This window comes from Elephas maximus, chromosome 25, assembly GCF_024166365.1.
Source record: "Elephas maximus indicus isolate mEleMax1 chromosome 25, mEleMax1 primary haplotype, whole genome shotgun sequence".
NCBI lineage: Eukaryota > Metazoa > Chordata > Mammalia > Proboscidea > Elephantidae > Elephas > Elephas maximus.
In genome coordinates this window covers 8,009,038-8,034,175 of record NC_064843.1, presented here as the reverse complement: position 1 = coordinate 8,034,175, position 25,138 = coordinate 8,009,038, and the positions used below count along the sequence as shown (strand labels likewise).

The following is a 25,138-nucleotide window of genomic DNA, read 5'->3' as shown; positions in this document are numbered from 1 at the left end:
GTTTGTGGTGTCCAGAGTTGTCTCCCAGTCTGTAGGTTGTCTTTTTACTCTTTTGGTGAAGTGTTTAGGTGAGCGTAAGTATTTGATTTTTAAGAGCTCCCAGTTATCTAGTTTCTCTTCTGCTGTTTGTGCATTGTTAATAATGTTTTGTATTCCGTTTATGCCATGTATTGGGGCTCCTAGTGTTGTCCCTATTTTTTCTTCCATGATCTTTATCGTTTTAGATTTTATATTTAGGTCTTCGATCCATTTTGAGTTAGTTTTTGTGCATGGCGTGAGGTATGGGTCTTGTTTCATTTTTTTTGCGGGTGGATATCCAGTTATGCCAGCACCATTTCTTAAAGAGACTGTCTTTTCCCCCATTTAATGGACTTTGGGCCTTTGTCAAATATCAGCTGCTCATAGGTGGATGATTTTACATCTGGATTCTCAATTCTGTTCCATTGGTCTATGTACCTGTTTTTGTACCAGTACCAGGCTATTCTGACTACTGTGGCGGTATACTAGGTTCTAAAGTAAGGTAGTACAAGGCCTTCTACTTTGTTCTTCTGGTTAGGGGTGTGGGTGGAGCCACCAGTGCTCAGGTCCCTGATGTGGGTAGGTGAGGACCAGTGCTTAATAGGCAGAGCAATGTCAAATGTCATGAATTGCCACTGCTGTTGAAATGGGCCTGCACAGGTCTCTGCAGGGTGAAAGGCATTCGAAGCCCTTGGACCCCTTATGCCTGTGCCTGGGCAAAGGAGCTGTGTCTGCCCTGAGTTCCTGGCTTAGGGGAGCTGGCAGATTACTTTTTTCCTGTTTGTTAATTTGTTCCCTCTCCAAGGCCGGGAGAATGGCTCAGGGAGTGTGGTAGGTCCTACTTTGGCACAGAAGGTGCAGTAATCTCTGAAGCCAGCTCAGGCCTAGTGTGGAGTGGGAAGGGGGCAGGTAAAGGGGAGAGCAGTTTTTCCCAAAGGGGTATTTTTGATTTGCGCAGTAGGTTAGGCACATATACTTACCTTAGCCGATTGAGCGCCACTTGTCACCGATTCTGGAGGCATGAGTGGACTCTCTGTCCCTCGGCCTCTCCTGATGTGGAAAGTGCGTCCTGAACACCCCTGCTTGCGTCACAGAGCTTTCGCCAGCAGCTCTGGCCTGCAGGGGGCCTGTTCCCGCTGGGTCAGGCCTGGCAACTCCTTGCTGCTCCTGAACCGTGTCTCCCTACCCCACCGCTCAGTCTAGCTCCTCAACTTTGCCTTTGATGTTCAGAGCTCCTAGATTGTCATATATCATCGATTCACTTGTTTTTTTGGTCTTTGTTGTAAGAGAGACCACAGGAAACATCTGGCTACTCCGCCATCTTGGCCTGCCTCCCACATACTAGTATGTTTTTATAACTTTTTTTCTTCACAATTGTTAATGAAAATCCAGTTTTACTTGTAGAAAGGGCAGGTGAGTGTGAAAATAGACACAGGCAGAAAATGGAGCCAAAAGTCCTGGCCTCTCTGTTGGCTAAAAAAGGAAGAGAAGCGATTATTAGAAGGTGTTAAAGAGGAGATGCCAGTACCACACTGAGCTGTCTCCTCCATGTAATTACAAGTACTGAAAAAATTAGGAAGGGAATCATTTTCTCACCATGCAATTCAATGATATTTAAAACCCTGTTTCCCAAAAAAGTTAAATATACTCTTTTGTAAGCAATAAGTGTCTCACACTTTAGAAAACAGGAATTAACACAGATCTGCCAAAAATTATTGAGTAGTTGTGTCCTGTCCCCTGGATGCCTGGCCAAGAGGGTTGTAGGGGCCAAGTCCAGCCTGTGGTCTGCTTACCCAGCCAGACTCCTGGGGAAATGCTGCCTTCTTGTTCCTACAAACATGTTGTTTGGGCTGGTGGTGACTTCTCTTTCCTTCTTCCTTAACCAGTCTGTGGGGCCCTGGATGATACAGACCGTTCACACCAAAAGGTTAGAGGTTTGAATCTACCCAGAGGTGCCTCTGAAGAAAGGCCTGGTGATCTACTGCCAATAAGTCAGCACTGAAACCCTGTGGAGCGCAGTTCTGCTCTGACACACGTGGGTTGCCATGATTTGGGGTCCGCGGATGACAAGTGGTTTTTAACCAGACCGTAAACTTCTCGAAGAAGACACATTCCTCCTGGTAAGCACAGTAATAGGTCAGATTTACTGAGCACCCTGGGGTACGCACCCTGCAGACTTAATCCCACTGAATTATCACCAGAACCTGCGGGGGAGGGCTCTTATTTCCCTTCCTGCTGGGAGGAAACCAAGGCCTGCAGGCTTCCATTTCCTGCTGTCTCTTGGTTCCCTTCCAGCGTCCTGCAAATAGTAAGGGCACATGTGGTGACTGGCTAAATAAACCGTTATTCACATCCTGTGCCGAAGCTGTCATTTGTGATTTATTGGGGAGCCTGCTATTTTAAAATCTGCTGCAAACCGTAAAATATCTTAAATGAAATCATTGCCAAGGTCCATTGCCTGCTTTATTTTCTTTAACATTTTTATTTCATTATTGAAAGAGCCTGTGTTAAAATAACACAAATCCAAAGCAAAAGTTCCCTCAGTCCCATCCCTAAAACTACACAGTGTCGTTTGTCTGTGCCACCTTCTAGATCTTGTCCATTGCATATCCAATTTTTAGGTACCGCTGGTGGTACAGCAGTTAAGTGCTCGGCTGTTAATGGAAAGGCTGGCTGTTCAAACCCACCATCGGCTCTGCAGGAAAGAGACCAAGTGATCTGCTTCTGTAAAAATTACAGCCTGGAAAACCCTACGGGGCAGTTCTACTCTGTCACATGGGGTTGCCATGAGTTGAAATTGACTCAACGGCACCCAGCAACAACAACCAAGTACCACAGATGATAGGATGCAAGCATCTGTATTTACAATGAGCAGGCAGTTCCCTTTCGCTAGTGTTTTTCCTCATCTCTCCACCATCCCTTTCCCTCTCACACTTTTTCTCCCCCTCATCATAAAGTTTATTTCTGTTTGCATGTGAGCACAGGACAAGGGAAAGGCGTGGAAGGATACACACACCTGCTTTGTTTTCAACTGTGAGGATAGGCATTACCTTTTCGGTAAATCAGTATATTCCCCTAGGGCACAAATGAGATGCTCCCATTGACGGCATGTGCATCAGGTCAATTCCGCTTGGCCCTGGGGACTCTGGGACTCCCTGCTGTGGATAACCTCACTAATGACTGACTGCTGGTTCCCTGAGAGGTGGACCTTCTAGAAGATTCTGTAATATTGGTAGAATGAACACATAGTCAATGAAAACCTGAGAAGTGGGGCTTTCACCACAGGTCGGGCATATCACCCACCTGTACTTCCGTCTATCTAACTGGCCATTAAGGGGTCCTGCTAGCGTGACAGTTAACTGCTCGACTGCTAACCAAAAGGTCTTCAGCTTGAACCCACCCACAATGGCTCCATGGGAGAAGGACCTGGCAATCTGTTCCAGTAAAGTTTACAGACTAGGAAACCCTAGGGGCAGTTCTACTCTGTCACATGGGGTTGTTATAAGTGTGGTAGACTCTAGGACACCTAACAACAAAAAAAAATACACATTTTAGAGCTATTTATTTGCTTTAAAAAAATTTTTTTGAATACTTTTAAACTCACAAGAAGTTAAGAATTAGTACATAGAGTCCTGTGTGCCCTTCACCCAGCTCCCCCCAGTGGTAACATCTTTACATAATCACAGTACATTATCAAAACCAGAGCACTGATGTTGGAACAAAACTAAACTACAGACCTTATTTGGATTTCCGATTTAATGAGCTACGATCTTAGTACAAATTTACTTTTCTGATATAGAACTGAAAGAGGTATTTGAGGCCCAAAAGCCACGGTATCTTATAAAATTTTTATGATGGAAAGCTTCTTATAAAGAATTCAAGAATTCCATGTCTTTGCTCAGGCTGCATTTGAGTTAAGATAAAAATGTGCTCTTCTGTTTTGCACAAAGATAATGAGACCCCATTGGAAGGGCTTGTACCTTGATGGGTGTGTCCTGCTCTCCCGGCAAGGGCTGGCTTCACCGGGGTGTGGCCCCTGCAGTTCCACAGGCCCCAAGCTCAGAAGGGCCCCTGAGCTTGGTTCAATGCTCTGTGATTGCCATTTTGAAATTACTAACTTAAAAAAAAAATTATTTTATTTGTTGTTGTTTTTGAGGTTATACACAGCAGAACATACACCAATCCAACAATGTCTACATGTATACTACAATGGCATTGATTACATTCTTTGAGTTGGAAAACCATTCTCACCCTCCTTTTCCAAATTGTTCCTCACCTATTAACATAAACTCACTGCCCCCTAAGTTTCCTATCTAATCTTTGGAGTTACTGTTGTCAATTTGATCCCACATAGATAGTTCTCAAAAGAGCACAATGCTCAAGGCAGACCTTCTTTACTACCTGTTGGCTGCCCAAATCTGTTGTCCTCGTTCCGACTCATAGTGACCCTATAGGACTGAGTAGAACTGCCCTATAGGATTTCCCAATAACCTTTTGGTTAGTAGCCGAGCTTTTCACCACTGCACCACTAGGGCTCTCATTCTTTACTAGTTAAGTTAAATTATTGCTCGGTTTTAAGAAGGCTTTGAAATTCCTAACTTTTGAACAAGGGACATTGTGTTTTCATTTCTCCCTGAGTATCACAAATTACGTAGCCAGTCCTGGGTTTTAGGGATGGTTGTGCGCCAGGTCTCAGGGGTGGTTGTGTGCCATTTACAACTGTTAAGACCATGGCTGTGACACAAAGCCAGCCTGACTGGACTTTAGCAAACCCGAGATGGGACATGGAAATCTAATACTCTCATGCCCTATCCTCACAAAAGCAGTTATAAAAGTTGTCCATGGATTTTTGGTCTGGATGTCTGCACAACTCTCATTAGAATTACTGTACACCTAAAAAAAAAAAAAAATTTTTTTTTTTTTTTTCCTAGTTCTATATTCCCATCCCTTGGTAATTTATACAAAACAAACACCTCATCCTTCTTGAATTTAGGGATACTGTTTAAGGAGTCTTGGTGGAGCAGTGGTTAAGGACTTGGTGCTAACCAAAAGGTTGGTGGTTGGAACTCACCCAGTGACTCCAATGGAGTCTGTTTGCATAAAGATTACAGCCTTGGAAACCCTACGGGGCAGTTCTACTCTGTCCTATAGGGTCACTGTGAGTTAGAATCAGCTCGATAGCAACAGGTCTGGTTTCTTTTTTTTTGGTTTGGGGTACTCTTTCAGTCAAGAGCTGAGAGAAACAAATATTCCTGGGGGCACTGATGCTAATATGACCATGTAAAGCTCTCTCTTACTGTCCTGTCTGACAGTGTGGAAAGCCTTTAAAATTGGGAATTTGGAAGGTTGTGGAGGTGGCTAAAAATATACCTCACGTCTGAACAAGCTAAAACGAGACGTTAATGTGGAAAACAAACTGGGCATGGTGAAAACTCATCTTTCTAACGATTTGACAGCAGAGCTGTTCCTAGTCCCGGGTGAATTTTTTTCTTTTTGCTGCTGAGTTGCTAAGGACTTGGTCAAAGCTCGAATATCCCTCTGCTGTGATCCTTTAGAGATTTTTACAAGTTTTGAGCTAAAGGGAGCTTAGAATAATCTAGTCCATAATTTTTAAACCTTTTGAGCAGCAGAATCCTCCTTTTCAAATGAGATCCTGTGAAGAACGTCATTATTACTAAGACAGATCAAAGTGGTTTTGTGTTTGTCCTAATTTTCTGTGCATTGACACTTCCATACTCATTACCAAAAACCAAAAAAACCCAACCCATTGCTGTCAAGTTGATTCTGACTCATAGCAACCGTATAAGCAATCAATAAAAATAGTAACTCTGTTTTGCTGAAAATCAACAATATCAGTTGGATTTTGGGGATGAAGTTTGCAAACTTATGCTATCCTCAGCCCCTGACTCACTGCCTCCCATTGTTGTAAACTGGTTTTTAAAATATTCAGAAAATTTGATTTACGTAGATAAGCAGTTTCAAATGTTAACGGCTTTGAAGTAGCTCACTCTATAATATCAGGATTCTCATTAAGCAAACATGATACTAGAGGCTTCATTCTACTTTCACAAAAGCCTTTTAACGTGGCTTCCCAAATTAACAAAGGGGCACTCAATCAGAAAGATTTTTTTCTTTTATTATTAAAAATGGTATTAAATGTTATTATTAAAGTAATTTGGAGATAATTAAAAGGAGACCCAAAAACTTTTCCTGGAGTATCTTCAAGGAGGCTTGGGCCCTGGGGGGTGGAGTTTGAAACCAGTACCCAAGTCCAGAGAGGCCCAGAGAGGGGATGTGCTACTCTCTTGGGGACCACAGTGTCACATCTGGCATGGGGGTGGGACCTACAGTTGGCTTCAAGACACAAGTTAGGGGGCCAAACTGCCCTGTGGTCCCCTGGGAAGAAGCCAAGTGCAGACCGGGGCAGTGCCTTCCTCTGGGCTGGGGTAGATGGCTGTGTCCTTGGTCAGCACTGGGTGGAGAAGTGGTCAGGGCAACGGGGTCTGGAGGATCTTCTTCTGGGAGGCTCTCGGGAACCAGGACAGGCCAGCCAAGGGCCAAGCGGCCCCAACCTGGGATCCCTACACAGAGCCACGCAGGCAGGGCGGCACGACTGTTCACAGCTGACCACCTCTTGCTCTCTGGCTTCTGCTGAGCGTGTTGAGGTCAGCTCACCTTGGTAACGTGCACCTGTCGTGTGGTTTCACTGTATTTGTGTGTGTGTGCTCCTGGACGTGTTCAATTGGCCACGACTTTATCATTTCTCAGATATGTCTTATGGTATGCAATGTTGCTGTTGCCATAGGCCCCGTGTACAAGGGAACAGAGTGCTTTCCATGCCTGCGCCATCTTCATGATCGCTGGTGTGTTCGAGTTCATTGTTGCGGCCGCTGTGTATTTTGAATGCCTTCTAACCTAGGAGGCTCATCTTCCAGCACTATATCGGACAATGTACTGTTGCGATCCATAGGGTTTCCGCTGGCTGATTTTCAGAAGATCATCAGGCCTTTCTTTGGCGTCTTAGTCTGGAGGCTCCACTGAAACCTGTCCACCATGAGCGACCCTGATGGTATTTGAAATGCCTGGTGGCATAGCTTCCAGCATCACAGCTACATGCAAGCCACCACAGTATGACAAACCGACAGATGGGTGGTGGCAGATAAATGTAGTACATGGGGGTTATTACGTGGTATCTGGCCGACTTACGTGCATACGTGTACACACGTGTGCATGCCCACCCCCGCATACAGCCCATGCTGAGTGGACCTGTGGGCAGGAACTGGGGCCCCCGCTGACCACCCCCCACCAGGCGGCGGGCAGATTTATTCAGTTCAAGCTCAGAGCTCTGTGCTTGGTGTTTTGAGCAGAGGAAAAAAAAAAAAAAACTGATTAGAAGACCCGGTTCTTTCCTCGTGTGCCTTCTAACTTGGTTGCGGGTTTGTGATGAATTATTGATCTTATGGGGCCTCTAAAGTTGCTGAATCAGGGCGAAGAGCCGCTGCCTGTTCCTGCCTCGGGAGTTTTGAAGTTGAGTCTGCACAGCCCAGCCCCCTTGCACACACTGCCTGTCATTAATTATCTATTCAGCCTCTTGAAGGGGACGTGACTGGACTTCCAATGCTCCGGCCAGGGCTGCCCAGTGGGTTTGTTGGCAGTGGGAGCTTCCTTTCCCCGTGGCATGTGGTCACACAGTGACCTCAGTCACCCAGGGCACACAGCCAGCACAGGGGTAGATAGACAGGTGAGCCCTCCCACACGTACCTGAGGGCCCAGGCCTGGAGTCAGTGTTCTTGGCTAAACCGAGGGCCCCAGGAAGGCTCCTTCTGTGAGCCAGAGGGAGTCCGGGGTGGTTGCTGCCAGAGCTGACAGTGGGAGACGTGGTTGAGTGCTGGGGCTGTGTGGTCCTGCAGGATAGATGGAGTCACGGAGGAGTCTAGGGCTTCTCAGCTCTTCATTCCTGGCCCTGGCTGTTTCCCACCTTGGCCCTCATCCCTGGATTCTCACTGTCTTCATGCTGCATATGAACTTGCCTTCCAAAGAGTGTCGAGAGCTCGTGATGGTTAACAGGCCCTTCCCACCTAGGCTGATTCCAGACGACACCCTACCCAGAGGTATTTGAAGGTAAACAGTAGGCTGAAGCCCTTTAGTCTCATTCATCCATTCAGGCAACAAGCATTTATTGAGTTGCTCAGACTAGAAAAAATCAAAAAGAGCTCCCTGCAGGTGACCTGGGCCCTACAAGATGGCCTGGAGTTGGATGGCAGGTGTGGATGTTCATTCCAGGGGAAGGGAACAGTAGGTGCGAAGGCTCAGAGGAGGGAAGGGGCCCCAGGCGGGAACATCGGGCTGGCCTGGGTCAGAAGAGATGGCTGTTGTATTTTTAAGTTTGAATGTCTATTGGGTTTAGGAGACCATGAACCACTACTGAGGGTCTCAGGCTAGGGAGGGGTATGAGCAGATCTGAGCTCTAGGAAATGACTCTGATGGCTGTGTGGAGGGTGGACCGCAGTGGGAGCAGCTGGAGGCTGGGAGATGGTAAGAAGTGGAGCAGTGAGGGAGAGGAACTGCACTAATGACCCCCAGCCAGAGCAGCTCACGTAACGGCTCAGTGTGGGTCTTTAGCAGATAGCCTTCCTAGTGGGACTTAGGGACCCAGGCTCCTTCTGCCGTGTGGTTCTTTGGTCCATCAGGAATGTGGACACTAGGTGGCAGACAGAGAGAGCGGAGGGTCACATGGCAGGTTTGCATAAACCAGTTGTCGTGGAGTCGATTCCAACCTGTGGCTCCCCACATACTAACACACGGGGCCTATGGGTAGAACTGCTCCATAGGGTTTTCTTGACTGTAATCTTTACAGAAGCAGGTTGCCAGACCTTTCTTCTGAGGCACGCCTGGGTGTACTTGAATTTCCAACCTTTTGGTTAACAGCTGAGTGAGTCCATTAACTGTTTGTACCACCTGGGGACCCTGGGGAGGTTTGCACAGGCCAGGTAAATGTGTGTCCTGATACCATCTGGAAACCCTGGTGGCATAGTGGTTGAGTTTGGCTGCTAACCAAAAGGTCGGCAGTTTGAATCCACCAGGTGCTCCTTGGAAACCGTATGGGGGCAGTTCTGCTCTGTCCTATAGTGTCGCTATGAGTCGGAATCGACTTGACGGCAATGATTTTTTTTTTTTCATTTTGATACTGATTCTGAAGTCATCTAATAGACCAGAGGTCTGCAAACTTTTTCTTGAGGGATCAGATAGTAAATATTTTAGGCTTTGTAGGTCAAACAGTCTGTGTCATGAGTACTCAGCTCTGCCCTTGTAGCACAAAAGCAGCCATAACCCTGTTGTTATTGAGTTGATTTTGACTCATAGCGACCTCATAGCACAGAGTGGAACTGCCCCATAAGGTTTCCAAAGAGCAGCTGGTGGATTCGAACTGCCTGCCTTTGAGTTAACAGCCATAGCTCTTAACCACTGCACCCCAGGGCTCCAAAGCAGCCATAGACTATATGTAAACAAATGAGCATGGCTGTGTTCCAATAAAGCTTTATTTATAATAGGCGGTGGGCTGGATTTATCCCACAGGCCATAGTTTGCTGACCCTTGTAGTGGGGTTTGCACCATACATTTGGGAAAGCATTGAGGAGGGGGTGTATGAAAGGAAGGGAAGTAGGTTTTGGGGGGTGATGAGAACTGTTACAGGAATGTTGAGCCTCAGGTGTTTGTAGGGTATCCAGTGGTTGGCTGGAAGTCTGGCTCTGAATGTGACAGAAGAGGGGTACCCCTGACGGAGATGACTTCACCATTGGTCAGGGGATGGTAGAATCCATGGCTTGATGGATTCAGTCCCCCAGGAGACCAAGATGGATTCAATCTTGAGCATTCAATCCCCTTGGGAGACCAAGAGCTTACCCTGAGGAATAGCGGTGGCATGGGGAGACCACCCTCTTGTGGGGAAAGCAGTACCGTGTAAGCAGAGTCAAGGGTTGTACTCAGGTAGGCCTGTGGGTCAGGAGGATGAGCCTGGGGCGAGAGAGCATAGCTGCAGAAAAGAGGGAACACTTGTCCAAATGAGGATCCAGTGGTGTCGTGGACGAGGAGGGATCTAGGGCACATTGGTGAAGGTAACACCCCAATGAATGCACCCACAAGAGGACAAGAGGTGGTGGGAAGTCCTCTGGAGGGGAACGATCATACTACACAGGATGTTTGTCACCACAATTGTTATAGCTCCCTTCCAGAATCAGGGGGTGCCATCTTTTCCCTCAGCTCTGCAGCCAGTTCTGAGTCTGTAGAAGCTTCTGTGGCACTTAGGGACATGGGACCTGCCTGCCTTAATACTGCATCAAGGTGTTTCTAAAACGGGACCTACAGAGCACCAACCGTCTGTGGAAGCGCGTGGTGTTTACCTTCTCTCTTCTGCCTGGCTTTTCTCCAGAAGCTCCATGGTGTCAATGCACCAGAGGACGACCCCAGGTACCTGCCTCACATTCACATAGAGGAGGGAGAATGTGAGAGAGCCGAGACCTTCAGGTGTCTCACCTTCACTGAACACGAACTCCCCTCTGACTTTCTAGACTAGGTCCAAAAGCGACTCCACTTGAAGAAATGTATCCTGAGTCAGGTCTTCCTTTCTAAGAAAAAGCTTATTTTGGAGAATTAGAACAATTCATGGAGGACAATTGCTGTTTCTAGGAATTCTTTTTCGTTTTTCTTTACCTCCCACTCCTAGGATGAGAATAGATATTATTCTGGGTTAAATACTTTGATGTTCTCAGATAGATTTCCTAGAGAAACTTGAATTTAATTGTGTAATTTCTTGCTCCCATTAGCAGCCTAGCTCAGAAAGTAGATGAACATAGAATTCAGAGGTAACCCAGCTATTTGGCAATGACAGGTAAGGCTGAGAAAAAAATGAAGACATTTCTTTTTTTAAGTTATTACTTACATTTCTGTAATTACGATTCTGCTTCAGGTTTGTTATAAGTGAACCAATATGTAAGTTGGGAAATGTTTTTTAGAATATTTGTGACCAATACTTTCAGTGATTAAAAAAAAAGATAAGTATTGGTCCCTTCTCACTTCTTGGAAACCCTAGTCGCTCAGTGGTTAAGAGCTACAGCTGCTAACCAAAATGTCGGCAGTTCGAATCCACCAGGCACTGCTTGGAAACCCTGTGGGGCAGTTCTACTCTATCCTATAGGGTGGCTATGAGTCGGATTCCACTCAACGGCAATGGGTTTGGCTTTTCGAATTTTCTCACTTCTTGAGTAGATGAATAGATAAAATATGTCATCTTGAGGAAAACGATTATGCTTAAGAATTTACAAGCAGTACCATATTTTTATGCAAATAACATGTGCCTTCTACATTTGTTTGCCGATACAATTGGCATAGCAGTGCTTATGAAAATACCCTGAGGGGGGAGGGCGAGGGTGGCAAACATGTAGAAAGCATGCGTTATTTGTGTAAAAATACAGTACATGCTTTTAAGAGATGAAGAACTCACATAATTTAACTTGCATGTATTATGTAAGAAAAATAATCTAGGAGCCTTTGAATGAATAAATTCTAATTAGATTTTATCTTTAAAGAAAGCTGCAAACCTTATCTGGTTTTTACTTGTCCATTTCCTCATAGTGCAAGTTATGGGGGAAAACAGTTTCTTTCACAAACCTTTAAAATATTTAAATACCAGGACAGGTGCAATATAAGTAATCAGTTTTCTCTTCTGGGTAATAGGTAAAATATTGGTTAAGCTAATTTTAAAAGGCTAATAGAACACTTTAATGTATATATTGGATATTTAAAAGTCAAAGATCAAATTCTTAAAAGAAATGACATAGTTAGAAGCACAGTTTTTTTTGTGAGTGTCTTGTTGGGTTCTAGGATAAAGCAGGAGAAACACATTTGTTTGCTGTTGAATTAGCGCAGTATCATGTTCAACGGTAAGTCTTAGCCGACTCAGTTAAAACTTCCCCCTCTTTTGGAAGAAGCTATGGGAATATTTACTTTGACATGGTCTCCAGTGTTCGTACCTGGTTACTTCACTCGTCCCTTGCTGCGCTGGGTAATTGAAAGAGAAATCTCATTTCCAAAGCTTTCAATGACTGCCTCTGACATACAAATGTGTAGAACAGATGTACACACGCTGAAATGACTCAGAGGAAACTCCAGGAGATGTTCTGGGTAATTAGGATAAAAGTATTTTTCTTAGAAAATATAATTTTTGAGTCTGAATTGTTGGGAGGAGCCAATAGGGTGGTTATTACCTGTTCCTGGCTCTAAGGAAGGAGTCAGAAAACTATGACCATGGGGTAAATCTGGCCTGCCACCTGTTTTATAAATAAAGTTTTATTGGAACACAGCCATGCTCATTTGTTTATGTATTGTCTCGGGCTGCTTTTAGCTACGACGGCATAGTTGAATAATTGTGACAGGGACCATATGGCCCACAAAGTTGAACATACTTTGTGGTCTTTTACAGAAAAAGTGTGCCAACCACACCTCTAAGATACTTGTATTTTTGGAAACTTCAGATCATATCACACACGTTAAGATGTATCCAGCCTGTATTAAAAACAAACACACTGACATACAAATTTTGAAAGGTTTTAAGTAAGTTTGCTTTTGAAACGATTTGGCTATGGATAAGTCATTTAATTTACTACTGGGCGTGAAGTCTTGGCAGTCATTGTGCATATTTGTGAATTCCTGCATTATGAGGCTCCCACAAACTGTTTTCAAAAGTAATAAAATATTCATGAAATACTTAAGAATGCCAAATTTAACAGTTAATGAGAACAAAATGTTACATTTTATAGATATTTAATTAGTCATTTACTAATTTTGATTTTGCTGTTTTCTTGGTGTATTTTGAAGTCATTATATACGTATGTATATACGTACATACATACATATATATTTATGTATATATATGTATGTATGTTTGTATTCAGATTTTGACCATTTTCATAGGCCTTGGGTTTATAGTGTCTAGTAGATCAAGTGGCTCCCCCTATTGGCATCTTTAGGGGGAGCCACTTGATTGAAGTATCATATTGGCATATGATACTTCAGCCTTTCCCTTTAAATGTCAGTCTATATTCTACTTTATCACCTTCCCCAATACTCCCATGTTTTGCAGGGAAATATTCGTGGGTGTTGGCTGGCCCTCCCCACAAGTTCGTTCTCAAGTCCAAACCAAACCAAAACCAAATCCGAAGCCGTCAAGTCTATCCCAATTCATAGCAACCCTATAGGACAGAATAGAGCTGCCCCATAGGGTTTCCAAGGCTGGAGACCTAGTGGTGCAGTGGTTAAGAGCTTGGCTGCTAACCAAAAGGTTGACAGTTTGAATCCACCAGCTCCTCCTTGCAAACCCTATGGGGCAGTTCTACCCTGTCCTATAGGGTCGCTATGAGTCGGAATCGGATCGATGGCACCTGGTTTGGTTTCTATCTTTAAGGAAGCAGACTGCCACATCTTTCTCCCATAGAGTGGCTAGTGGGTTTGAACCACTAACCTTCTGTTAGCAGCAGCTGAGAGCTTTAACCACTGTGCCATCAGGGCTTCTTTCTCAAGTCCATCTGCCTGCTTAAGAAGGTTTCCATTAAAAACTTAGAAACGTCACCGTCAGGAGTTTTCGGTGAAAATTGTTACCCTCTAGTGGAATTCACACATACTCATAAACTAAACCAACGCTTGCTAATGGTAACGAAGGCAGTAAAACGGAAATAGTAAATATTCTCAGGGAAAATGCGATTTTATTAAGAACATTAGCCTCTAAATTACTTAGTATCGCAAAGATAGCTGCAGTCTCGGAAGTTAAACATTTATTTTGCATTTCATCAATTTCCGTTTTCCATTTGCAGTAACATTCTCATCGGTTTTATGGCGCTTTTCATCGGAAGTGTTGGTGATACCTACTTCTATGATTTACTAAACAGGGTTAGGGTCTCAGTTGTTAAAAACCTGTCTTTTCCCAGGGGACTCATTAACCAGGGAAACCTCATTTTATTTGCCTGTGAAGTAGACAGAAGGACAGTCCCCTCATGGATGGTTCCCCTAGAAAGTGGGGAGAAGTGAGCAGCCCCAAGGGAATCAAGGAGGGCCAGAGAGCCCCAGGTAAGGACAAGAACTAAAAACACCTATGCAGCTATCACTCAGATGTAACAGATTAACACTGGATCATTTTTGCTTTGAAATCTTTTCTTCCCCAAATAGCATAATTAATCTTTCTGGTTGTCCAGGCCCCTAAACCTTGAAGTTATCCCCAACTCTGTTCTTTTTCTTACCTCCCCAAATCCAACTCATTAGCAAATCAAACGCAAATAACTTTCAAAACGTCCTAGCATCTGGCCACCTCTCAGCCCTGCACTGCCGTCGCCTGGCCCAGGCCCCCATCCTCGTTCACCTGACTTCTTGCAAAGCCTCATCACTGGCCACCTCTTTAGTCTATTTGCTACAGAGGCGCCACAGCGATACTTTGAAAGTCAGATCATCTCACTTCTCAGGTCCAGACTTTTCATGCCTCTGCTTCCCGGTCCTCCGCTCCTGTCTCTGTCCTCACTGCCCACTCTGCTCCGACCATCTGGACCCCTTCCTCGCACCAACTGAGCACCAGTGTCAGGGCCTTTGCATGCACTGTCTCCTCTGCCTGAAACTCTGCCTGAAACACTGCCTCCAGATCGCTGCATGGCTCACCTCTGCGCCTCCTTCAGCCTTTGTTCAAATATCACCTTTCCAGCCAGGTTTCCCCAAGCCCCATTTAAAAACTTGCACCCTCCCCTTCCCAGGCCACCCCATTCTCCTTTTTCCTGCCACATTTTGCTCCATAATCCTGCTAGCCACCTAGCAAGGTACAGATTTGTTTATTGTGTGTCTCTGGCTCCCCACTGTGGTAGTTTAATTACTTTTGTGTGTGGCCTTTCTAGCCATGGTTTTGTAACTCCCACCCAGGTGACTGTGATAGGGTAATTGTGGCCTACCAAGGGGATTGGTCAGTTTTGCCTTAAAGGAGAGCCAATTCCAGAGCAGAGAGGAGTATCCACCAAGAAAGAACTGCCAGGAGCGGACAGTGCGTCCTTTGGACCCAGGACCTGGGCTGAGAAGCTCCTGGAAGCGGGAGACAGAGAGAGAGAGCTATAACCCTGAAGCTGGTGAGAAGTGGTGACAGGAGAGACCCAGCAGCAGGAGACAGCATGCAGTGGGCTTCCTGGCTCACGGAGAGAGAAAGCTGAGTGCCCTTGGACAGAGGCCAGGGCCAGGGAGAGGCGTGCCTGAGAGCACAGCTAGGAAGAGCCTCCTGATGGAAGAACTGTATCCTGAGTGTTTCTGGGCCTGAATCGTAACCTATTACTTCCCTAATAAGCCCCATAATCATGAGTATGGTCTGCGAGTCTTGCGTGGCCATTGCAATGAATTATTGAACCCAGCAGAGCCGTATAGAGTGCTGTGGGAGGGACGGTTGGTGTCAGAATTGGTAAAGATGGCAGAAAGAGGAAGGATGTGTAGCTTTCACCTCATGGAGTCAGGCTTATGCTGTTGATCTTGGTTCTCCTTCCGCCTTGAGGACTTGGAGGAGGTCAGACACTGCCCTCAAGCTCTCTTTATACCTGCTCACTAGAATCTAAGATCCAGGTGGGTGGTGTCTGTTCTGTTCGCTGCCATGTCCTCAGTATCTAGAGTGCTACGTGATGCATAATCCAAACCCGCTGCTCTCTAGTCGATTCCAACCCACAGCGACCACACAGGAGGGAATAGAACTGCCCCATAGAGTTTCCAGGGCTGCAGGCTTTACAGAAGCAGACTGCCACATCTTTATCCCATGGAGCAGCTGGTGGGTTTGGACTGCTGGCCTTTTGGTCAACAGCCAAGAACTTAACCACTGTGCCACCATGACTCCTATTAGTACATAAAAAAAAAACTAGTGCCATCGAGTCGTTACATAGTAAAAAAAAATTCTCAAAAATATGTATATTGCACATTGGGGGGGGGGGTGGAACTTTTTGTATCCCTGTCTCCCTCCTTCCTGTACCAGAGGTACATACTCTTACTAATTTGCTAAGTCTCCTTCTAGTCCATTTTTCACACACACCGAAATACACACTCATGTATGTATAAACAAGATAGGATATTGTTTTATACGGATTTATACTTTTTGTATAAGGGGCCCTGGTGGTGCTGTTGTTAAGCACTCAGCTATTAACCGAAAGGTTGGCGGTTCAAATCCACCAGCCAGCTCGGCCAGAAAGATGTGACTGTCTGCTTCCGTAAAGATGTATAGCCTTAGACACCCTATGGGGGCAGTTCTACTCTGTCCTACAGTAGCTGTGAGTTGGAACCTGCTTGACAGCAGTGGGTTTTGATTTATACTTTTTATATAAATAGTAGCATATTGTACATATCTTTGCAACTTTCTCACTCCACTTTGTACTTGTCTAGTTTGTCCATTTCAGCAACTGCATAGAATTGAGTTGTAGGGATCCCCTCACTTTATTAATGGACTTCTAGTCTGTTGCCAGTTATTCTCTGTTGCAAACATCACTCAGCCCTACCCTGATCCAGGAACCTTTTCTCTGAGGCACATGACCCCACCTCCCTAGGAAGGCTGCTGCTTCATCCTGGGCAACTGGGGCAGGATGCCACTGGCTGTCATGGGAGGAACACTGGTGGGCTGGAAGATCTGATGTTTATGTGGGACTCTGTCACCCCTTGCTGTGTGACTTCCCCAGCCTGGGCCTTAGTATCTATTTGTAAAACTGAGGGCTCTGTTTGACTGGTGGGTTTTCCACCTGAGTTCCCTAGAGCCTCAGGATTCCACCGAGGGGCCCGGGGTCAGAAGTTGTCCAGAATCAGCCAGGACAGAGGAATTTTGATCGGTGGGCTTTGTAGGTGGCTGTCTGTCCATCTGTTTTTTCCACCAGCATCTCTTCACCCTTCTGGGAAAACACATGTGGTGGAATTTCCTCTGGGAAGACCCCCTCACCCTATCTTCTGCTCAGGGGGCCTCTAGAGTGAACCCTGAGTCTGAGCTAGTTAGCATAGCCCATCCCCTTTGCTACCATGATTGGTTCAGAGATGATCATGTCACCCAATTTGAGCCATTGAGACTCAGGCCCAGGACTTCTGTCCAACCCTCTTTGGGTGGAATTTGAAGGTGAGAGGATGTAAGTGCAGGAAGAGTTGCAGCCATCTTGCAGCCATGAGGGGAAGATGCAGAGGTTCTGGGAGCCACCAGATGTGGCAGCTGAGAGGTGAGTGGAAGAAAGGCTGGGTCCCAGGGACATTGCTTCTGTCCTGCATCAAGTTGCCCCTGAAGCCACCACTCCCGTTGGACGATGACCTGTACCAATGAATCCCCTTTTGTGGCAGATTCAGGTTCTCAGAAACAGGCCTGGGTGAAAATTTTTCATTTTGTTGAAATGGTTTCCTTCAAAAGTTTCATCTGTGATTCCAGATTTCCCAGAAAGCCTCTCCCCTGCACCTTGCGTACCTAAAGCGGGAAACCGCCTCAGCTTTGCCAAGGACTGTGTCATCCCCTGGGAAGACGGTGGCAGAATATTGGCGAGGTAAGGGTGAAACCAGGACTAGTGTCACCTGGAAAGTGGAATCACCTGGTTTTTCCCAAATTCCTCCTTTCAAGAAAGTTCCTTCTGACCATAAAGAAGGCTCGAGTCTCTAGTTTTTGCATGTAATAGATTTTTTTTCTCCTTAAAAAGATTTGGTTATGAATTCAGTCATCTCAAATTTAATATTTGAGAATTAAATGAATTATTTGTGAAAAACATCCTCAGGCTCTTTAGATGAAAGGAGTGCAGTATTTAGGAAATTCCGCTTGTAATTTCCACAGTAGTTGCTGTTATTCCGTGTGTTTTGCTGAGCAGCTTTATGCTATGTGGGAGATTCTGCATAAAAGAGGCTGGGAGGGGGCAACCAGGGGCAGAGGTGAAGATGGCTATGTTGTCCTGCCGGTACTCTTGGGCTTTTACCATAGAGCTGGGTGGCAACCCCGGTCTTTGTTTTCTCACTTTTGGGTTCTATTTTATTTTCTGAAGCTTTTATCCTCCTACTTTGGGGCATACTGACTTAATCTATCATGTGATTTGTAGAGCGAGACCCAGACAGGCAACTGACTGCTTCTGTTAGCTTTCTTGCCACTGCAGACATGGAGCACGGGTCTGCCTATTTCCGTATGTCAGTTCTTAATATGGGACAAGACTGAGTTTTCCCTCCAAAGCCAGACGAGTTAACAAAAAGAAGAAATACAATAATGTAACAATATTATAATTTAATGACTATAATTATTAAAATGCTAACATAAAGAGTCTCATTTTGCAATGGGAAGGAGAAGCTGAAGTGAGAAATTAACCTTGAAATTCATATGCATACTAGTTGGAGAAATTAACGCCAACAGCTGTAACAGATAAATCCCCAAAGTCTCTTAACATGATAGGTTTATTTGTCATGCAGGCAAAGTCATATAATGGCGTAGTTTGGGCCTCCAGTTTCACTGTGGAGGAGAAAAGATGGAGGAGGCATGCTGGCTCCTAAATTCCATTGGTTAGAACAATAGCATCTAATCTAATTGTAATCGGATTGGGAAGTAGAGACGGGCACATGGATACTGAATGAACCTCTTCAACGTCATGAAATGGATTTCTATTGTTGTGTTTGTCAGGAACTAAATTTGAGAGTCTGATCCGGATGATGGAATTACAGAAAACTTGGATGTGGCCCTAACATAAGAATCATGGTTCCAATGTCAGTGTTCCATAGACAAGATCAAAACACAGTGCATGGAAGACTCAGGCCATGGGTGTGGAGAGCATTGGCTTGAGCCTGGGAGGAAGCCAGGACTTCCTCATTCACTACCTGTGTAATCTTAAGTGTATTCAACACTTTGAGACCACCTCTTTGTCTGTAACATGAGGAGATTAATAATCTTTCTCATAGATTTCTTTTGAGAAATCAATATCACCATCATCACCATCATCATTCTCACAGCCATCGCTACTATCAATATCATCACCACCATCACTATCATCACATCGTCATCCTCATCTTAGTTATCACAGCCTCCATAATAACCACCACTGCCACTACCATTATTGTCATCACCGACGCCATCATTATTGTCATCCTCACTATCATCTCATCATCATCCTCATCTTAATTATCACAGCCTCCATCATAATCCTCATAATCCACCACCATCATCACCATCACCACCATCATCAGCCTCACCATCATCACCATCACCACCACCATCATCAGCCTCACCAGCATCACCATCACCACCATCACCATTATCACCATCACTACCACCATCATCAACCTCACCACCATCACCATCATCTCCATCACCATCATCACCATCATCACCATCACCACCACCATCATCACCATCACCACCACCATCATCAGCCTCACCAGCATCACCATCACTACCACCATCATTATCATCTTCAACTTTATCAACAAACTTGGCTGTTTTGAGTTCCTGAAGAGATTACTCATTATTGAGATTTCAGGGTCCCGTGGGATTGTAAATGCTAACTTCTGCCCCTTATTGCCCTACCTTCAGAGAACTCCACTATCACTCTCAGCAGGGGTGTGTCAGGTGTAGAGCTCATGACCAGCTCTGGGGACCCAGTACCTGTGGAGCCATCCACAGGTTCTCAGTGGTCACTCAGTTGCTGAGACACAGTCGCTGTGTAAAGAAAGGGATTTGGCTGAGGCATTCTCAAAACAGTCACCTTGAGGGCTTGTTGAAAATACAGATTCTAGACCACACCCTGGAGAGGTTGATTTTGGAAGGCTCAGCCAAGGCCTGGGAAGCTGTATTTTAATAAGCTTCTCCATTGACTGTTAAATAAGCCAGATTTGAGTATTATTGTTTGAGCTCAGTCTTGTATAAAGACTATGCTCATCCATGCATGCATTTATTCATTTAACAAATATTTATTGAGATCTCACAGAGTGTCAGATCCCATGTTAAATGCTTCACATGTATTATTTAATTCTCACACTCTTATTACTGCCATTTGGTGAAAAAAAAAAAAAAAGATGAGGAAAATAAGGCTTGGGAAAAACCAAATGAGTAACTTGGCCAAGGTTGCACAGCTAGGAAGAGGACAAAGTAGGATATGAACTCAAGAAGGTTGACTCCAGAGCCTGCATTCCTAATTGCCCTTCACAAAGATCGATGTTTTCCAGGAGCCAGCTGAGAAAATAGCCAGGAAATGACAGTGTGGAGCCATTTCAGGGTTAGGCAGAGAATATAGGCATGTGCCCTATTCTTGGGGGTTAGTGTAGAAAGAAATACCACGTGCAAAGGCCTTGGAATAAATAATTATCCTGTTTAAGCTGTGGGGGTTGCAGTTCACCAGTGTTTCCAAAGTGTGGCATTTTCACCAACCAAACCAAACCAAACCAGCTGCTATCTAGTAGACTCCTGACTCATGAGGACCCCTATGTGCATCAGTAGACTGTGCTCCAGAGGGTTTCAGTGGCTGGTTTTTCAGAAATAGATCACGAGACATTTCTTCTGAGAAGCTTCTGGGTAAGTTCAAGCAGCCGGACGTTCAGTTAGTAGTTGAGCGCTTAACTGTTTATTCCACCCAGAGACTCTGACATTCTCACTACCTGCACCCATTGCCATTAAGTCGATTCTGACTCATAGCCACCCTATAGGACAGAGTAGAACTGCCCCATAGGGTCTCTAAGGAGTGGCTGGTGGATTCAAACTGCCAACCTTTTGGTTAGCAGCCGAGCTCTTAACCACTGCTCCACCAGGGCTCCAACATTCTCACCACTGGTCTCAAAACACGCTTATCAGACATTCACAGAATTTTTTCTTTCTTTCCATAAATTTTAATATAATTTCTTTTACTGCACATTAAAAAAAAAAACTGCCTGTCAAACTCATGATGTAACATATGGGATTGCTTAGGGTGCAGCTAAAATCAATGTATAGGTTAAGGAAAGTGAATTGTGCAGGTAAGACAACAGTGTATACGTGGAATTGTCCAAAGCGTGAGGGCGGAGAGCCCAGGAGGGTTGAAGATGTGGGAACCCCAAGCCAGGGAGGGCCTCTGTCCACTCCAGCTTAGACGTTCTACTCCTCAAGCTTTGTCTGAGCGTGGACGCCCTCTTGTCTACACAGCTACACTGTACCAGGTGGGGACAACAGCATCCCTCGGCTGCTAAGACACTGTGGACATGTCAGGAAGCACAGAGCCAAATTCTGCCCTCAGACTGGCAGGGAGGAGCCTCGGGCTCTGGGGGAAGAGTCACGAGGGGAAAGGTCACAAGGGCAGCAGTGAAGGGTTTAAAACAGCACAGTCCAGAGTTCAGGAATATTCCCTGACCCTGAAGTCTCTGCTCACAGTGGTGGCCAACATGGAGAGTGGCTAAGAATACCTTGGTCCCAGGCCAAGAGCTTACATTCAGAGGTTTGCTTTCCAGATCCAGCCTGGGCGAGCTGACGTGATGTGGGCACCAGGCAGGGCGCCCAGCCCCAAAGGTAGGCCAGCCCCTGGGCTGCTCACAGCGGGGAGTGTCTGCCAGGACTGCCTTGTGCTCAGGCTCAAATGAAAGGCGACTTTCAGCTCTTTTGCTTATGAGATTTTCGGAGATAGGCAGCCCAGGCCCTTTCTCTGCGTTACTAACTAAACAGCACGTCTCCGTCAGGTGGGTTAGCCGGTTGAACACCATGAATGGAAACCTTTAACCTGACAATTAAATTGAATTGAACCTTATGGTTCTTTGGAAATGCTTCTGCAATATCGCTGGGCCAGGTCCTTCTTTTTAAAAAATAGTAATTAAAACAGCCGTTTACTGAGCTCTCGTGTAGGGTGTCACCACCAGCGGCCACCATGGGGTCGAGTCTAACTCATGGGTCCCCTGTGTCTGTCAGGGTAGGACTGTGCTCCACAGGGTTTTCAAAGGCTGATTTTTCAGAAGTAGATCACCAGGTCTTTCTTCCGAGGTGCCTCTGGGTGAGCTTGAACCTCCAACCTTTTGGTTAGGAACTGACCGAATTTATACCAATCATTTGTACTACCCAGGGACTTCAGGTATATTCATACACCGTTATTTAATCTTCAAAACAACTCTCTGAAGAAGGTATTATTATTGCCCCCAGTTTTTTTACCCTGAATTTATTTATTTTATTTTATAATTTTTATTGTGCTTTAAGTGAAAGTTTACAAATCAAGTCAGTCCCTCACACAAAAACCCATATACACCTTGCTACACACTCCCAATTACTCTCCCTCTAATGAGAAAGCCCTGCTCTCTCCCTCCACTCTCTCTTTTCATGTCCATTTCGCCAGCTTCTAACTCCCTCCACCCTCTCATCTCCCCTCCAGGCAGGAGATGCCAGCGTAGTCTCAAGTGTCCACCTGATCCAAGAAGCTCACTCCTCACCAGCATCCCTCTCCAACCCATTGTCCAGTCCAATCCACGTCTGAAGAGTTGTCTTCGGGAATGGTTCCTGTCCTGGGCCAACAGAAGGTCTGGGGGCCATGACCACCGGGGTCCTTCCAGTCTTCAGTCAGACCATTAAGTCTGGTCATTTTATGAGAATTTGGGGTCTGCATCCCACTGCTCTCCTCCTCCCTCAGGGGTTCTCTGTTGTGTTCCCTCTCAGGGCAGTCATTGGTTGTAGCTGGGCACCATCTAGTTCTTCTGGTCTCAGGATGATGTAGTCTCTGGTTCATGTGGCCCTTTCTGTCTCTTGGGCTCATAATTACCTTGTGTCCTTGGTGTTCTTCATTCTCCTTTGATCCGAGTAGGTTGAGACCAATTGATGCTTCTTAAACGGCTGCTTGCTAGCGTTTAAGACCCCAGACGCCACTCTTCAAAGTGGTGTGCAGAATGTTTTCTTAATAGACTTTATTATGCCAATTGACTTAGATGTCCCCTGAAACCATGGTCCCCAGACCCCTGCCCTTGCTACGCTGGACTTCGAAGCATTCAGTTCCCCCAGTTTTTACTGACAGGAAAATTTAGGCACCTAGAGGGTAAGTGACTGCCCCAGGACCACATGGCTGGTACGTGGTTGAGTAAGTGCCCAGTCATCTGACACCCAGCCCTGCCTCCTCACGGCTGCCACCCTGTGGATTCTGACACTGTCATGAGCAAGTTGTGAAATGTGGGCTGCAGGCTAGGCCTCTATTGAGCAAACATCCGGTTCATGTCAACCAGCCAAGCCCTTACGCCAACTCCTTTTTAACCACTGCCACTCACAGGTCGAAATTTCCACCAAACTGGGGGTCATCCACATGTTTCCATGTCCTTGCCTCTGAGGAGGGGCAGTGTGGGTAGGAAAGGAGCTGCTTCTTTTGGGGAGGGGGGTCTGGATGCAAGTTCTGCCCAACTCTCCCTTCTTACCAGTCTGTGGTCAGGGATGATTCAGGCCCTGGCCAGCAAGAAGGCAGCAGCTCTGATGTCCATGGCACTGAGTGTGTTCTAGTCAATTAGATGGTAAGCTGCTGGCAGGGAGGGGTGTCTCAGTCACCAAGGGCTGCTGCACCACAACCACCACAAGTAGGGTCTTTGAAGCACAGAAATTTATTTTTTACAGTTCTGGAGGCTAAGAGTCCAAGCCAGGGTCTTGGCTCATCCCTTCCTTGTCAGAAGCATTGTGTGTTCCCTGGCTTCTTGGTGACCCTATGATGCTCTCGTGGAGTCTGTCTTCCCTGGTGTGTGCCCTCGTTTTTGTCTAATCTGCTCTGTTTATAACTCAGGAGTGATTAGGTTTAGGACACACCATGCCCTGGTGTGGCCTTATTAACAGAGCATTAGATTGCATTATGGAGGGTGATTACATTACACTACATCCACAGAAGATTAGGTTGCATTATGGAGGATGATTACATTACACTACATCCACAGAAGATTAGATTGCATTATGGAGGGTGATTACGTTACACTACATCCACAGGGATAGAGTGAGGATTCCAACACATATTTTGAGGGGGCAGAATTCAATCCTTAACAGTGGGAACCTGGTCACACCTCTTTAATATTATTACTCACAGAAGCTACCTTTACTGACCACCTAGTATGTGATGGTGGGTTTTGCCTGAAGAAAAGGGCCAGGCTGGGGGCTGGCCTTGGGTCCCCAACATGTGTGACTGAGCCATGTGCTCTGAAGCTGTCCTTGAGAAAGCTGGTCACCTGGTTCTCCTGACCTCTCACCTCCAGTCTGTCCTCCATGCCCAGAAGCAGTCTCCGCATTAGTTACCCTGAGAATGCAGAGAGATCGGCCTCCCTGAGCACCCACCACCTGCCCAACCGTACTGCCTCTTGGGTGAAATGGAAGATGGCAGCCTACAGAGTGAGGAACTCTGGCTTTGTACTGGTGCCTGTAATGCTGCCGTTACTCTCGTTACAAAAAAGAGCCTCTGTGGGAGTCATTGACACTTTAGTACGAGATAGATATAAGAGAATAAATTTTGATGGAGTTGGAAGTCGGATGGGAAGCTGAGTGAGGCCCTAGGCACTATGGTGTAGACGCGGGAGAGAGGTGATGCCAAGAACTAAGAAGAACTAGCATGTGATGGAAACTCAAACAGTTTCAAAGAACAGTCTGTAAGGTCAGTTTCCTTCCCATCCCAGATTTTAGTTCTTGGGTCTTTCTTCCCAGAGCTGATTACTGTTCACAGCATCTTCTGAATAGGTATGCATATCACTCTCTATCTCCTTTTGTACTTTAGGTGAAAGTTTACAGTGGGAATTAGTTTCTCATTAAAAAATCTATGCACAAATTGTTTTGTGACATTGGTTGCAGTCCCTGCAATGTGTCAGCACTCTCCCCACTTCCCTTTACAATCTGGGTTCTCTGTGTCCTTTCGTCCAGGTTTCCTGTCCCGTCTTGCCTTCTCGTTTTTGCTTTTGGGCATGTGTAACAGAGAAGCACATTCCTTACGTGTGTTATTGTTTGTTTTATAGGTCTGTTCAATCTTTGTCTGAAAGGTGGGTTTTGGGAGTGGCTTCAGTTTTCAGTTTCAGGGTGTCCGGGGGCCATAGATTCGGGGGTTCCTCTAGTCTCTGTCAGACCAGTAAATCTGGTCTTTTTTTGTGAATTTGAATTTTGTTCTACATTTTTCTCCTGCTC

The 25,138-nt window shown here is 45.6% G+C and overlaps 1 long non-coding RNA gene and 1 pseudogene across 1 annotated transcript; both read left to right on the top strand.

The window, feature by feature from the left end:
• Nucleotides 1-8,425, top strand: part of LOC126067823 (cadherin-like protein 26) — a 47,977-nt pseudogene extending 39,552 nt beyond the window's left edge.
• An 8,754-nt stretch (nucleotides 8,426-17,179) lies between these two features.
• LOC126067407 (uncharacterized) lies at nucleotides 17,180-24,904 on the top strand. Its single transcript, XR_007515395.1, has 3 exons — nucleotides 17,180-17,267; nucleotides 17,471-17,582; nucleotides 22,386-24,904. It is a non-coding gene; the product is annotated as an uncharacterized LOC126067407 (long non-coding RNA).
• Nucleotides 24,905-25,138: the final 234 nt, after the last annotated feature.